Source organism: Centruroides sculpturatus, unplaced genomic scaffold (assembly GCF_000671375.1).
Source record: "Centruroides sculpturatus isolate CEXI.00-Female unplaced genomic scaffold, Cexi_2.0 scaffold608, whole genome shotgun sequence".
Classification (NCBI taxonomy): Eukaryota; Metazoa; Arthropoda; class Arachnida; order Scorpiones; family Buthidae; genus Centruroides; species Centruroides sculpturatus.
In genome coordinates, this window is record NW_019384781.1 from 146,106 (window position 1) to 162,360 (window position 16,255).

At 26.6% G+C, this 16,255-nt stretch overlaps 1 long non-coding RNA gene across 1 annotated transcript; it reads right to left on the minus strand.

Annotated features, from left to right (window-relative positions):
- Nucleotides 1-11,924: 11,924 nt before the first annotated feature.
- Nucleotides 11,925-15,819, minus strand: LOC111629194. Its single transcript, XR_002757293.1, has 3 exons — nucleotides 15,392-15,819; nucleotides 12,465-12,681; nucleotides 11,925-12,381 (listed from the first exon to the last, which is right to left on the minus strand). It is a non-coding gene; the product is annotated as an uncharacterized LOC111629194 (long non-coding RNA).
- Between the last annotated feature and the right edge of the window lie 436 nt (nucleotides 15,820-16,255).

A 16,255-nucleotide genomic window follows, 5' to 3' on the forward strand; every position in this document is an offset into this window, starting at 1 on the left:
AGTTTGCTTTACACTCTATCAAAAGCGGGTATATTTACAATTAATGGATACAGTTTTTATCACGAAACAACATTTTAAAATTGATTAATTTAAATTTACATTTTAAGATAAAGTACGCTGTTCAAAACAAGCTAATTTTTCAACTTTTAACAGGAAGTAGAAAATTGTTGGAGCGAAAGTCATTTAAGTGGAGGGAGGAAAAAAAAACAGCAATTGACGACATTAATCTTTTTAACATATACAAATTACACGTGATTATTGACTTCACGATACACTTTTCTAGACAGAAACTCTCATCTACAAAAACATCATTGGCTATATTAATTGTGACATTAACTAGAACTTAGCGTAACGTCGTCCCCCCGTTACGGTGAGTTAGAAAAATACCAAGAATTTCACTTAAATATTATAAAAATCGAACTCGAAATCAAGGCATTTACGGGGCAGAAGTGTAGATGAAATACTCTTCTAGTTTGAATATTGGCAAGAGCAACGTTGTGATGTTATAATTAAAAGATGTCGTGGACATTGATGAACGAGCGTGTATAATTGGACATGCATGGTGTGATATATTCTCATAAATATATCAAAATTTCTTCTGATATATATCACCTGTCATATAATATCATTAAAGAGTTAAAAAATTAGGAAACAAAAGGGGTGTATTAATTACTTTTTGATATTGATAATACACTTAAAATGCGCTTAGATAATTGCTCTTTTAGTTAAATTACTTAAGAAAATAATAAATTATACTTAAGAATGGAAGATATTTTTATAAATTACGGCCCTTTGTTTATTATTTTTTTTATAAATTTAATCACTTTATCGATTTATAGGAGGAGGAAAAACCAAGTTGAAACCCGAGAAAGCTTTTAATCAATCGATTTATGGTTTTGCGCTAATAGGATCAAGTTTTCTGTTGTCTGACATATAATAATCTTATACAAATAATAAGGAATATGAATTAAATCATGTAATATTATCTAGATTAATTCTTTCTCCATTTAATTCACTATAAAATTTCTCGTCTTACATAAACTAGCGTATCAATTAATGAAGTTTTGCCTAGTTTTAAACTCAAGAAAACTTACTTAAACGGAGATTTAACCTCTAGAAATTAATCAAATTTGTTATTTTAATAATGTATCTATCGATAAAATCTCAAGGGATACAAATACAACGATTATGTCATGTAGAGAATTCCAGATTCTGTTTGTTGGATTTATTAGAAGATAAAAAAGAAGCCATAAAGTGGAGGAGAATAAAGTTAACAATGCTGTAAAGTAAGCGATTTGGGAATTAAATCACAAACAGTAATCTATGTAAATACTGTTTGTCTTAAAATATTTACTTCTAGATATTGACGTGGGTTCAAATCCTTCGTTTCTTGTTTTTCTTTCATAAACACACGCTTAAATTGCCATGTCGAGTGATGTTCAATTTTTATTTTAAAATGTTTACTTCATTTTTAGCATCCAGATGATAAATAAATATAATAATCCCGTGTTTTCTCCGTATTTAACAAACTTAAGCTTTAAAATAATTCGAGTTTTATCTAATTTAAAATGATTTTTATTGTTAAACAGCGCTAATTTTGTGCTAAGATATTATGAGAGAACTTTGTACGTATTTTAGACTAATTAGAGTAAACTGTGGTATATTTTAAGCATTAAACTTACTAGAAAATGGAGATAAATGATTAAAAATGATGGAATTCAATTAAGAAATGATGATTTTGAGAGTTATAATACCAATTTCTGTACTTTTAATTAATAAAAATCGGCAAATATTCAATTATATTCCAGTCGATTTGTATGATTCCAAATTGGATTTACGAGTGGAGAAGTCAAATGAATTGTTATCATTGACAGGTAATGAATCGAAGAGGAGTAGATTAGAATTTATCAGCGATAAAAATGACAAAAGAGGATTATTTAGTATTCTTCTAGCGTTAAGTTGGTATGGTAATTGTGTAAGACGAGCTTTGGAATTCAATTTAAGATATAAACCAATTTCCGCTTACAAAATAGGCCATTAGCTTAAAAGATGGAGACGAAATAAGAGTTGAGAATGATCTTCTAACGCTTGCAAATCATTCTGAACTATTGTTACTATCTTTCAGTTAAATTCGACCGATTTAATCGACTATACTCGCCCACTATTCAGTCAAATTTATCAACTTCTTTCTCTCCGTATGTTACAAACCCGCAAACAAATCTTCTAAATTAAATTCTCAATTTTTAAAATATTCCATAAAATTTTTAATATTTCATTTATGATATATTTTCACTCTTTTCTCTTTTAAAACTCTTATAAAATTCCTCCCTCTTAATTTTATTTATATAAAAAGAAGTAAGATAAAATAAAATTATAAAATACATTTCGTAATAATTAAATTGTCTTGTTTTTTTTCTTTCATTTCGATTTTGAATTTTGAAATTTTTGTAACGTAAATGGTCACGTGGTTAGCCGGCCGACGTCATTACCATCCGTCGATCGGATTGGTAGAAAAGGGAAGAGTTTTCGGACGTTCTTCCCACACCTGCCAATGACGTCACCAGCCGTACTTTGCTATAAAGGCGAAAAGAGAAATAGTATAGTTACAGCCCCTATACGGTCGAGAAATTGTCACATTCTCAAAAATCGCCATGTCTTTTTCAACAGGTAAATATCTCATCCTGATTTTGGTACTGATATCCTTTGCAGCAGCATCATTTGCCAGAGAATGGTCTGCCGCCGACAGGAATTTCATTAATAGTCCGGTAAGTTTCTTATTTTTCTCATCATTTAACGTAAAAAACAAATACTAACGAATGAAGAAAACATGTTTGCTCGTCTCCATTACTATTTTTAATGTAGAAAATAACTTATTTACCTATAAACATGTCCAATTTTATATACAAATTCCAACCTCGTTTTACTGAAAATTTCAATTCTTTAGCGATTTTTAACGCTCCAACTAGAATAATTTAATCCATAAAAGTCTTAAAGTTAACGATAAAACTATATATTAATGTTTAAAAGTCGATTTTAAGTTGTTTAAGTTGTCCGGTGAGTCGAGGAGAAGATGGATTTACAGGGGCAAGATGCTTACTAATCTGGAAATCTCTAACTTATTGCACGAAAGTAAATATTTTACGTAATTACTTCTTAAGTAAATGATCAAATTTACAATTTTCTTATAATTTATTATTTTAAACGTTATTAACAATATACATATATATATATATATATTCTCCATGGAGATGATAAATTCCCAGCTGAAAATCCGAATGAATAACATTTAGTTAATCTTCTCTGATAAAACATTAATACCGTTTTAATGATTTAACATTTAAATATAATTAACAACTCATTCTGTTTATTAATTATAATACATTAAACGCCATTTAATCCGATTACAATTATCATGTTTCCATGATTGCAAAACATGATAATTAATTATCATTGGGAAGAATTCGATGAAATTTCACTACGGATTTAAATATATTCCTTTTAATACTTTTAACAACTCTCACGTAAAATTTTATCATTTATTCATCTCACGTTAAACAAATGTTAAGTGATTCTTGTAAAGTAAACATTTCGATCCCTGGTAAGTAATTTATCAAAATGGCTTACCATTAAAGCAACAGAGTCATGTAAAGAAGATAGATTTACAATTATTTATTTAAATCAAATCCTTTAAATTAAACCTAATAAAACTTAATTAATTTAAAATGTATACGAATTTAATCACGTTTTATATGTATATATATAAATTATATACGTTAATTCCTCGCTCTTCTAACGTTATTTTAAACGTTATTTTATTACTTAAATGTGTAAAAATATGCTTTAAAATTTTACTGAAGATCGAAATTACTTAAAAATAAATGCAATTTAGTTATGGGGGCATTATTTTTTTAGTAAAATAAATTTATTTCCCGAAAGATTTACATTTTATGTTCGATTCTAGATAAGTATTTTCTAGGTCACGCGAGGGGATAAACGGGGAAAAAACCTGGAAAAACAAATCTTCTACATTGTTCATAAGCCATGTTAAACCAAGTTTATAAAATTAGAATAATAGAAAATATATTTCTTTTTTTTTTTCTTTTATAAAGTAAACATTAAGAAACTCGATCTCTTACGGCTCAACTGTTGATAGATAAAGTAAATTTATATGTATATAAACATTCAAAAATATATTTAAATGTAAGAATAAAACATAAAATAGTTTAATCTATGGTTTCTATGCTTTAAAATGATTAGAAATTGCAAATAAATCTTTAAATTAGCGATTGAGTAATGGAGGATTTAAGTCTTTAAATCTTTAAACTCAATCAAGTTTTCTTATATTTTAATAATATAAATCGGGTATTTACTTAAAATATAAGTGATTAAAACATGAAAATTATTTCTACAATGTCAACAACTTCATTAAATTTACTCTTGAGATGATCATTTCGTGGAGTGCTTCGTGTTAAACTTTGATGAAGATGTGTATCTTTCGTGGAATTTAAACATTGTAAAAGCTTACCTGATTCGTTTAAACAAACCAATTATTATCCTTATTTTATAAAAAAATTACAAATTTAAAAACGATTTTCTTAAGTTTTAAGCGAATATACAAGCTTAAATTTAGCATAAAATAATATTTTCTCGAGCATAATCCAATTAAAAAGATAAATTAAACTTAAATGAATATAATCATTATTTAATTTTGTTTAAAAGCTAGAAAATTAATAATTGTAACTAAATAATTATCATTACTTTGTTTTTTTTAAACGTAATTAATATATTAATGCGATTTTAATTATAATTATAATCGCATCAAACTTCATCAATTTACTCAATTTTTCTCTCCTAAAAATGTTCGTCGAGATGCGATAAAACCTGATAAATATTTAAAGAAGAATTTTTAAAAATTTATATTTAAAATCGAAGAATTTGTAGAGAAAGAAAGAAAATAATAATAATCCGAATAATTAAATAAAATTTCGAATTAATTAATAATTATAAGAAAAAAATATTTTAATTAATATTTTAACGAATAATTTTATTCCCAATGTTATTATTTTTTTATGAGAAAAGTAATTAAAAACCTTCAAAGTTATAACTTGGTACTTTGAAGAGAAAAGTCTCCATCTTCACCTACTTTTATGATTTTTTATCTTTAAAAAGTTTTATTTTAGATATAAAAATTTATTTATTTTTTAAATATTTACGCTTAAAAATTTTATTTAAATTCAAAATAAAGTTTTCTAAACTGTAAAAAATAAAAAAAAAATTATAAAGAATATTTTAAAACTTTCAAGATATAAAACATTTTATACTTTTAAACAGTAAAAGAAACGGAATAAAAATTGATTTAATTAAAGAAAATTTAAGTAATTCTATTCGAAAATATTATTTTTAATTATTTATTCATTTAAATTATTTAATTTTATAATTATAAGATAATTAAAGCGCGATATATCTTGATAATCTCATGATTTAATTGGATGCGGATACTTTCATCTTCATCAATTGCTCTTATTATGTTTAGGGATAATTGCGTAAACAAAAGGAAATTGTCAGGATAATTGTACTAAAAGAAGATAACTTTTAGTTAAGATTGACGATGATTTGTAAATCCAGGAGTTTCCTTTGTCATTTAGATAAATACAGCAATAACATTAACACGTAAAAAATTCGATTAAGCCTGCAAGAAAAGCATTATCCTAAATATCCTTTTTTTTATCAACGAATAAAACTTAATTGTAATTAAGTTTTAACTAATGAAACGTAAAATTAATTTATCTAGAATTTAAAAAGTAGCAAGTTCTTAACATCAAATGCATTATTAAATTCAAGATGCGATGTTAAAGAGGATGCTGTTGCTGTTCTCCTAAAGAAAAAAAAAATGAAAAAAATAGTGGTTTAATCAAATAATTGAGTGAGTGGGCACGTAACGATCGATACAAAATCACAATAACTTAATATTTAAACGAATAATTCGTGTAAATCGTACTATAAAACGTATATTTCTTATCAATAGTAAGGTTACATGCAAATTCTATATCTATAACAACGCGATTTTAATATATTTCTGTAAAGCGTAGGCGTTTAACTGTTTACTAAGCAAAACTAGGAAATTCCGAGAAGGAAAAAGTAGTCAATATTAAATATTTGACGTCACCGATGAGTCATTTTATTTAAAAAAATCCGACTTCACGCGAAGACAGTTCTATTCCTGTAATAACTCCTGAAGTATCCTGGATATATTTATTTATATAACAATAAAAGGAGATGAATCAAAAGAAGAAGCGATCTGAGTAAAGAAAATTGTGTTGAAGAAAGCAGGAATCAAAGAATTCTCACATAAAAGATACTCTGCAACACGACACTTTCTCTCGTTTTTCTTTCTTGATTGTTTCTCTACTTCTTGATAACAGCAATTGGGAATTGTCCGCTTGCTCAGTATCATCAGTTTAAATTTACAACTTTCCGGATATTAAGACTTCTAAACAATAAAATTCCTGAATATTTATTTAATTAAATGGATTCCTTCCACATATATTTGTTAATTCTCAACGTCGAATCAGGCTCTTTCACATTTTTAAGTTGTTAATTATTTTCTCTTCGTGCCTAATTTATATTAGAATGTACTGTACATATATGATATTTATATTTATGTATAGATAATGGAAGCGTTAAAATAATATTAATAATAATAATAATAAATGTTATATATACAAGTGAGGTATGGAGAAAACATCTATTATGGTTGACATTTTATGAGAACGTGACTGGTCATGCAAGCTGACTCTTTATCACTTGTTTAACAGCTGGAAGTAGACAATAAAATGCAACTTTCGCTTTTAGCAGATAATAAATTTCTGCTAATGCTTTGTTTTTTTCCTTTTATTTTCGTTTATTCTTCCGTAACAACCGGCGAAAACTCTAGAAACTCTGATTCCTACGCTTCCAACGTCACGTTCGACTGGACAAACTCTAAAAATTCCTATAAGATTCCCTCGTGTTACTTAATTAAACCATCTCTCCACTTCTAAAATATCTTTAACTCAAGAATTTCCATCCAAAAAACTTAATTTTTTTAATGCTAACATTCAAATTCAACACTCGTTCTAGGTGTTCTCATTCAGTTATTCAAGGTGAATAGACTGCTTCGTGTAAACATTTCTCTACAGTAAAAAAAAAAAAATAATAATAATAATAATTTTTACAATATAAAACTCGGTAGGGAAATCTCATTTACAGGGGATCTTTCATTATTATTATCCAAGCATCTAGTGTATTAAAGATTGTAAACACTTATGTGTTGCATCTTCTGTTAAAGGATTTCGGTGTAAGATCCCGCTCTCTTCGCTTTATTTAAAAAAATATTGAAGAGAAGAAAGTAAGAAAAAGAAATTTTAGACATTATTTTCTAACTTTTGTATCCTTGTTATCTCAAAAACTTATTCACTTGCACAATAAAAACGCAGCGACATTTTGACAGCTGGATAAGTGCTTTCTACTAAGAAGACACGTCCAACTTGCTGAAAAAAGAATAAAATTCCCAATGACACATTATATTTATATATATTTTATTTATTTATTTAAAAAATAAATATAATAAAAAAAAATAAATAAAATTTAATGTAAAAGTTTTAAGCTCTTGTGAATATATTGTTGAATATTTATCGAGTCATGAATAAAATATTTCGATTAAATTTTACGCATTTCTAATGTTTCATAATCAGAATTTAAGCATGAATAATTTGACTTCATCGAAAATTTATATATTTAAAATATATTCATTCGTGTAAATAATGTAAATAACCCATCCGCCTTCTGCTGCCATCTGGTGTTTAAAATTCGATTTATTTTCCTTTAATTATTTTATGAATATTTTATTACATTCGAAGCGTAACAAACTTTCTTTAACCAAACAGAATACATTAAATTATTTATAAGTTAATAATGACGTTGTTATTATTATATATAAATCCGTCAAATTTATAATAATTTATTATAATATTCGTAATATTTTTAACACTTCGCGCTTCACTTTTTCAGAATTTTACGTAAAATACTGGAATTAGTTATAAATTTAGTCAACAGATGGAGACGTAGGTGCATAAATTAAAAAAAAAAGCAAATTTTTATGTCTGAAAGACTTAATTTTAGAAACTTTTTCTGTATTTTTTATTAATAATTAGACTTTATTGAAAGACACAAACGAAAAAAAATAAAAAAATAATTTTAAAAATTGAATAAAATGATTTATCTTAATTTAAAACAAGAAATATCTTCTTTTTTCTGGACTTTATACGTCAAAATTATGCAAGAGATTCAGTTTAATCCCAATTAATTGCTTATAATTATATATAAAACTATTTTTATATTTTTAATTAATTAATAAAAAATTGTATAAATATTATATACATAAAATTACAAGTTTAAAATGTTTAAAATGTTTAAAATGTTTAAAATGTTTAAAATGTACATAAATTTATATAAAAATTAAGTGTAAAATTATAGTTATTAACGTTTATATTTATGTAAATATTATTTGCAAATTTTTTCTTTTAATATTATTATAATTTTAGCCTTTTAAACCTTCAAAAATCTTATAATTTATTATCTTAAGCAATAAAATTAACAATTTTTGTTTGATAAAAGTAATTAAAAAATTAATTTTTTAAACTTATAAATAAGTTTTAAGAACGTTATATAATAAGTTAAAACATTAAATACAACATTTAATTAACAAAGAAATTGTACAATCAACTGCTTAAATTAATTGAATTGATGGAATTTTATTAAATTTAAGTAGCTTATATTATATTTATTGTTTGTATAATAACCTATTTTAATTGTTTGTATGATTAAATAGATTTTAATTAAGGTTTTTTTAAATCTTTTTTACGCGATAATATTCAAATTTCTTATCTTTTTCCTTCATTTTCATCAGTTTGGATGCTGTGGAAAACCTCTCCGCATCCTTCATCCTCATAAACCTTCTTAAACATTTTTTACTTTCCTCGATATTCTTATTTTATATAATTTTTTCAATTTGTATTTTATTTTATAAAATTAATAAGGTTTAGAGACTTGTAAATAATTAGAAAAGTTCAGGAGAAAACTCAAAAATGATGGTAAAGATCATAAGTGAGATAGAAAAAGGACGGATGCAACGAGTTTTCCCAGTTCAATTTTCATATTTATAGCTACAACAAGGAAGATATTTGCATCTCGTCTCGAATAATATTAATATATTTCTTCTATTTAAATATCCTACAGAGCCAAATGAATAATAATATAAACAACAACATCATCATCATCATCATCATCTTTGAAAAGTGTTTTTAAGTACGGATCAAAACTCGGAATTTCTCATCCGAATAAATTTTTTATTTTAAATTCTAGAATGATAAATGTTACGTTATTTACTTTTCTATCAATAATTCGCATCATTTTTGCTTCTAAAAATATTGGAAAATTTCATGAGTAGATTCCTCTTCGCTTCCACACGAATTATCATCGGATAAATTCCTATTCGTCTTGCTTTCCTCCATTGAAAAACGTCATTGATACAAAATAAAAAATAAAAAAATCATTAGATGAAAGTATACATTTTATAACTTTTAAGCATTTTATCTTTATTTAAAATTATTAAATTTTATTTTAAATAATTGGAAATATTTTATGGATGATTTATGTCTACAGTTTAGACATTGCTCAGTACGCTTCTGAATTTAATAACTTGTAAATATTGTACAAGTAGATGTATACTAAGTTAAAATATACACATTATTATATATTAAAATCCGTTAAAATTATAATTTAATTTTTTTATTGTTCTCCTTTACACATATTTATGATTTTATCTAGAGAAGGTTTCAGAGCATATCTCATTAGACTCACAAAACTAATCTTTAGTCAGTAGAAATGCAATTAAACCTTAAAAAACACGAGTTAATTTATCTCTCTACATGATATGATGGATGGGCAAGAGTGAAGGGAAGTGTGTTTGGATAGGGAACACCTGGAGACATTTGTTTATGGGAATTAGGTCGAAACAAATCTAGATATTTTGTGTGTATCGTAGCCAATTCCTTTAAGGAAACGGTTTGTGGATGTATATTTATGTATCTGTATTCTATATTCTATTATTTCTTCTTTTTGTTTATATTCTTTCGAAATATATTAATTTTAAGTTGTTTTTTTAGTCTCATTCACGAATATAGCTATATTATCAATGGGGACAGAAGTAAATCGACAAGAAAGAGATCGCCAGAAACAAGTAAACTGATTTTCTATTATAAGCTTATAACCTATTATAAAATCCATATTTATTTCTCCACAGAGATTAAATATTCTTAAGAGAAATAACAGAAACAAGATGTAGGCCATGTTTGTTAAATCAAGCAAACGTCAGCATTTCTCTTATAGCTTTCACATCACTCTCTTCTTTTTTAAATATTTGATTTCTCCAAATATTAAGGTTAGTTAAAATTTGTAGAAAAGTTTTAAAGTAGCAATTATCAATCTTTGACTCCTTCGGAGTATTTAACATGTAAACAAATCGATCCATTTAATCCACGATGATTCAGTCAAATGTATGATGAGGAGGAGCAACTGGACCGAGATGATCTTCGCCTTTAGATATTAACATAATTAGAAAATAAACTTATATAGTTATTACATGAAATTTAAAATGCAAACATAAGGATATATTACGCGTTATAATTAGCAATTCGGTTAACTTCATCTTGGATAGGGACCTTGAATTTCTAGTAAGTACGTGGGAGGAACAATTGCTATTATTGTCTAAATGTTGTCATCTTGTACACGTTTGATGGGCTGTAATAAAATATTTGACATTATCTTTCTGGAAACATCATCCGAATGCACCAAACAGCAACATCTTTTTAAAAAATTCTATTAAAACGTTTAAATTTATTCTAAAAAAAATCAATTTTTATACAAGATTTAATCGGTTTATATATAGGTTATTGTTGTAAGATGTAAGAGTTAAAAACTAGGATTATTTTTCACTTTAAATAAATTTATAATGACTTGTTTACATATTAATGGATAGGAATTTATAAAATTTTTATTCTTTTCCTCATTATACAGGTTAAACAAATAGATTTTTGCAGTTATTTCTGAATGGTTCGTGTTGAGATATATGAGATATGAAACCCTCATATTTAGGATTGCATAGGGAATATCTCTGATAGAGAACTCAACACTTACAAACGTTCATATTCTCTGAGGATTTAAGTATAGATAATAAACTTTTGTCCTCTTTACATTTAAGACTTACCTTTCTACCTCATTAAAATGATTAGAATGATTATATCAGAAATCGCATAATGCCGATATAATAATAGTAACAACGATAATACACTTTATACACGTATACACAGACATATATATACACATACACGCCTACATACACACATATATAAGCTAGTAACCTGACCCGAATTATCCATATAAACACAATTAATAGGTCAAAACAGATCGATATTTTGCTAAATCAAAAAATAAAATCCTATTAATATATTTTTTAAATAAATATATTTTCTTATTACGCATTTAAAAATTTCTTATTTAAAAAGAAAAAAAAAACAGTTTTAAAGAAAATAAATCCTTATAATTAAATACTTAAAAGATTAATTTTTTTTATAAATTAATTTTTATATTTTTCGAAGTTTTAAAGGATCTTCTCACACTTTTGATGAAGTTTTTTTTCGTAATTTTAATTGTTTTTAACGTGTAAAATATACATAAAAGGTGTTTTAAGCTGGTCTAAAACTAAAAATTGTGTTTGTTTACCAACTAAATAAGAATTTATATAAATATTTGAAGAGTTGTCTACCTAAATTTCATGTTTAGATAACATTCCCTGCGTATTTAGCATAATATATCTACCTCTTTTACACGAATGCCCTATAAAATGTTTATATCGAGCGCTCTAATTCTGCGAATTCGACCAATTTATCTCCATTTTAACATTGAATCAACGTAAAGGAAAATTTATTTTGAAATCCTCTTCCCTTTAATGTAACAAAATACTTAAAAATATATTTTAAAAGTGTTTATAATCAACAAGTCGACTGTTTTTTTCATTAATTCATCTTTATTTACAAAGTGATTTATTTTCTATTTTTTATGGAATTATCGGACACATGAATTGAAGCTTTATGGAAAAAGATGGGTAACATCAATATATCCTTTAATCATATATTTTCTACAGGAAAAGAAATCAATCAAATGATTTACAGTGAATAAAAATATTCAGTTTGTTTTATTTATTTATTTATTTTTTTCTAAAGAAGATGGATGGAAAATATTTGATGTATTCACTTTTCAATTACTTGATACAATTCGGTCGAACTAAAAAAAAAATTTAAATATATTTATTAATAATTCAGAAGTGGATCCGGGGTAGGATATTCTCTTATTTAAATAATACGAACCTTATTTTTTAAAGGTGACATCCATTTTTGAATTCATTATAAATTATTTCCTTCGAAAGCAAGAAACTGCATTGAAGTAGCATCTCCAGAACATTTTACCTTCTCCTCGCCTCTGAAGTTCCATCTGCTGTCCACTGACAGTTTCTGAACGTAGAGCCTTGTGAAGTGCATGCATCAGTTTGTTCAGCAGCATCGTGGATCGTTTAGGAACGGTTAGCTGCAAGAGAAATTCATGTAAATAATTACTTAATACCAGGAAAAACTTAAGCATTTATAGATTTTTTAATAATTAAACGTGTATTTCTGGAACTGTTATAAAAAAAACTGGTGTTTTTTTACTCCGTTTGTCGTTGCTGCGAGAGAGGATTAGTTAATTTAATGACGTTGGACTGAATGTTTTTGTTATTGCTTCCCCCTCTTCTTCCGATTTCTTCCAATTTATAAGACATCAGACAGTTTTATATATGATAAAACTGCGTAATGTTGTCAAATGCTTGACATTTACGTAAACTAAATTCCGATTTATTTGTCGAGCAGAAACATTTCATCGAGATTCTGTCCACAAATATTTAATGATCGAAATAAAGTCGATTCTTATAACTTCAACTTGACTTGGATAAACACATTCGCTTGCAATTTCGCTTCCATATTCGAATTTTTTTCTCCACAATATAACAATTTTAATATATATAAAAGCCGTTTACTTTAATGACGTTTGCATCTTAAGCGAGGATGATAAACTGTAAACAATTATAAGTGATAATTTCTTAGAGTTTTATCTGTGAAGATAACTCGATGCCAGTTCGAAATATATACAAATAAGAGGATTAATACAGTGATCTTTCAGTTTACAACAGTCTCTGTTAATCTCGTTTGAATGTATTTGTAGGTATTATTATGTAAGTACTCCTCCAATTAAGTCTTCTCATCAATCCAATTGTCTGTAATTTCTTTAGGGGAGATAGTTAATCTGCATGGTTCCTGTGGTGTTAATGCATTCCCGCAGCGTCATCTCAATCACTATATATATGATTAATATATTTAGTTTTCTTTACTTTTAACTTTAAGAAGTTTTCTTAACAATAGTTTCCTATGAGAGAGAGGAGATAAACAATGGATCGAATAGCCTAATAGTTAACAAAACAAAGATTGACGTTGAATCGACCTTACAGCCCGTTGTTTATACAGTTTAGGTGTCAATTTTCTTATTATCCTGTTGAGTAATGCGTACTTTAAAGTGGAAGGTTTGAATTTCATTAACTTGTGACGTAAATAAGAAAATTTTACTAAAATAAATCTAGGTCAATTTAAATATTTTTACCCTGAAATTTGTCTCATGAATCATCGTTTATTTTAATTTTAAAAAAATAATAAATTATTCATATTTATTTAATATAAAAATATACTTTCTCTCTTTGCGTGTTGTCCTACATGAATATGTAATATATAAATACGATAGCGCCTACAAGAAAAGGCATTGTTTTCTCCTTGGATTATTTATAATACGATTTAGATAATGATGTGTACGCATCGAAGGCATCTCGTTTTACCTATCGGGAGCGATAAATATTGTTAAAAGCAATGAAGAGTCCGATTTACTTCATTGTTTTGGTCAGATTTCAGTTACCTTCGTGAAAAATCTTTTACAAATCTAACGATTTACAAATACTGTTAAACTAAAAGTAAATATAATCAACTAAATGGATTTTATTTGTAATCTTTAAGGTAAACTTGCTTATCTAAACATGCATATTATATGTTTGGTTTTGATATTTGCATTGTTATCGCTTCGAAGAGTGTTTATTTGTTAATTTAATAGCGAAAATAGGGATGGAGTTTACACGTACGCACTTTTATAACATTAATCAACGTGTTTATGTTCGAAATTTTCTTTCAATTATTGTTACTTACTGGCCAATCACACCAATCAGTTTTAATGACGGATCATCCTGTACATCTTGCTTTTCCGCAAAGGAAGAGTGCGTGCAGTGAAGCTACATTTACAGGGGGTAAATATTTTTTTAAATCTTATTTTTGACGTGGTATTTTTGAATATTTTAAAAAAAATATTAAACATTTTAACCCCTCAAAAACATCCAATAATCTTATATAATTTGCGCTAAAAATATGTGTAATTTTACTTAAAAAATATCGTTAGAATCCGTGTTAAGTGTAAATTTATAATGAAAACAATGTTTCTAAAAATATATTAAAGAGATAATTTTTCACGTTACCAATCCATTTACACATCAAAAAGTATTATATATAAATGAAATATTGTCAAAAGCTCTCATGCAAATTTCCTCAAAGGAGATAATAATAAACGACAAGTTGAAATCGGGACTTGTAATTTCTAATGGGCTGTAAGAAAAGTATTATTTTAAATCATTGTACGAAAATATTATAGAAGAAAAATAATATTTTGAAGGATTTCCTGAATTAATACATTTAATAGCTTCTTTATGACGTAATAAATGCCTCTCCTTTCTGAAATTTTAATACAATAATTATTTTATTAAAGTAATAACCCGCTTGAGAATTTTTATTGTGTCACAGCAATAAACAAAAGATTATTAAAAATTTTATAATTTAATTTTCGTTTATTATGCACATTTCAACGTCAAAAACAAAATTAAAAATCTTAAAAATATTATTTTAAATATTCATAAATAATTTTCCTTTAAAAAATTGGGTTAAAATATAGAATTATATAATATATATTTTATTATTTTATAATAATTTGCAATGCACTAAAATTATTTAAAAACTGTTATCGAAGAGCATAAAAAATTGCTTAAAAATGAAAGAATAGTTTAAGAATAATGTTTACTGAGTAAAATTCTTCTTTTTAACGCTTAAAAGAGGTAGAATATAATTAAAACGCGAATAATTAAAGTTTGAATAGAGTTGAAAGAAAGTTATCTTACCTCCCTTTTATCGTATGAAGGAAGAGGATAAACATGGTTGACGCCTTGGACTTGCAAATCGGATAGAGTTTGAGAAAGGACGAGGTTGAAAGCAAGAATAAGTAAGATAGACCACGTTGCCATTGTAGAGTGCGCCAACCGATTTGACAGGAGTAGGACAGGCGCTTGGATTGTACACGGCTGCAACATCAAGGTCGCTTTCGACCAATCAACAGGTTTAGCTTATCCTTCTTCCACTTGTTTCCTTCAAATATATAGTCATATCAGTCCCACGCTGCTAGGGTGCTTGACCAAATGAAGAACTCCCGCTGTATTGTGGGATGTACCTCAGCAAGGACACCTCTTTCCATACTCCTCCCCTACTGTTGGCTGGCGGTATCCTTAGAGCTACCCGCCGTCCTTACATGTTAATATTATTATTCAAATTTTCCAATGGCAATTTCCATCTCTGCAGCATGAAAAAAACCCGGCAATTTTTCCATTCGTTTTCCTGAATGGTTATGAATATATTAACGCCGCTTTTGGTGACCGTAATTGAAGTGCTTTACTTCAACTTTATTGGTCGATACTTTTTATGACGTGAGTCGGCACACGTCATTGGAGAAAGTTTCCTTATGTTATATTGGTATAATTAATATAAACGTTGCCCTATAATCCATTCCGAGTATCTGAAACACGACCAATCTTTATACATTGATTACATTTGTATCGTATGACATATCCTTTAGAAGATCAATCAAATAACCTGAATTATTTTTATTTTACTTCATATAATATTACATTTCTCCTATAACATCTTGTTTCTACACAAAGCTTTCTTTAAAATGGCGTTTAAAAATAATTTCTCTTTTCCTTATTTTTTTT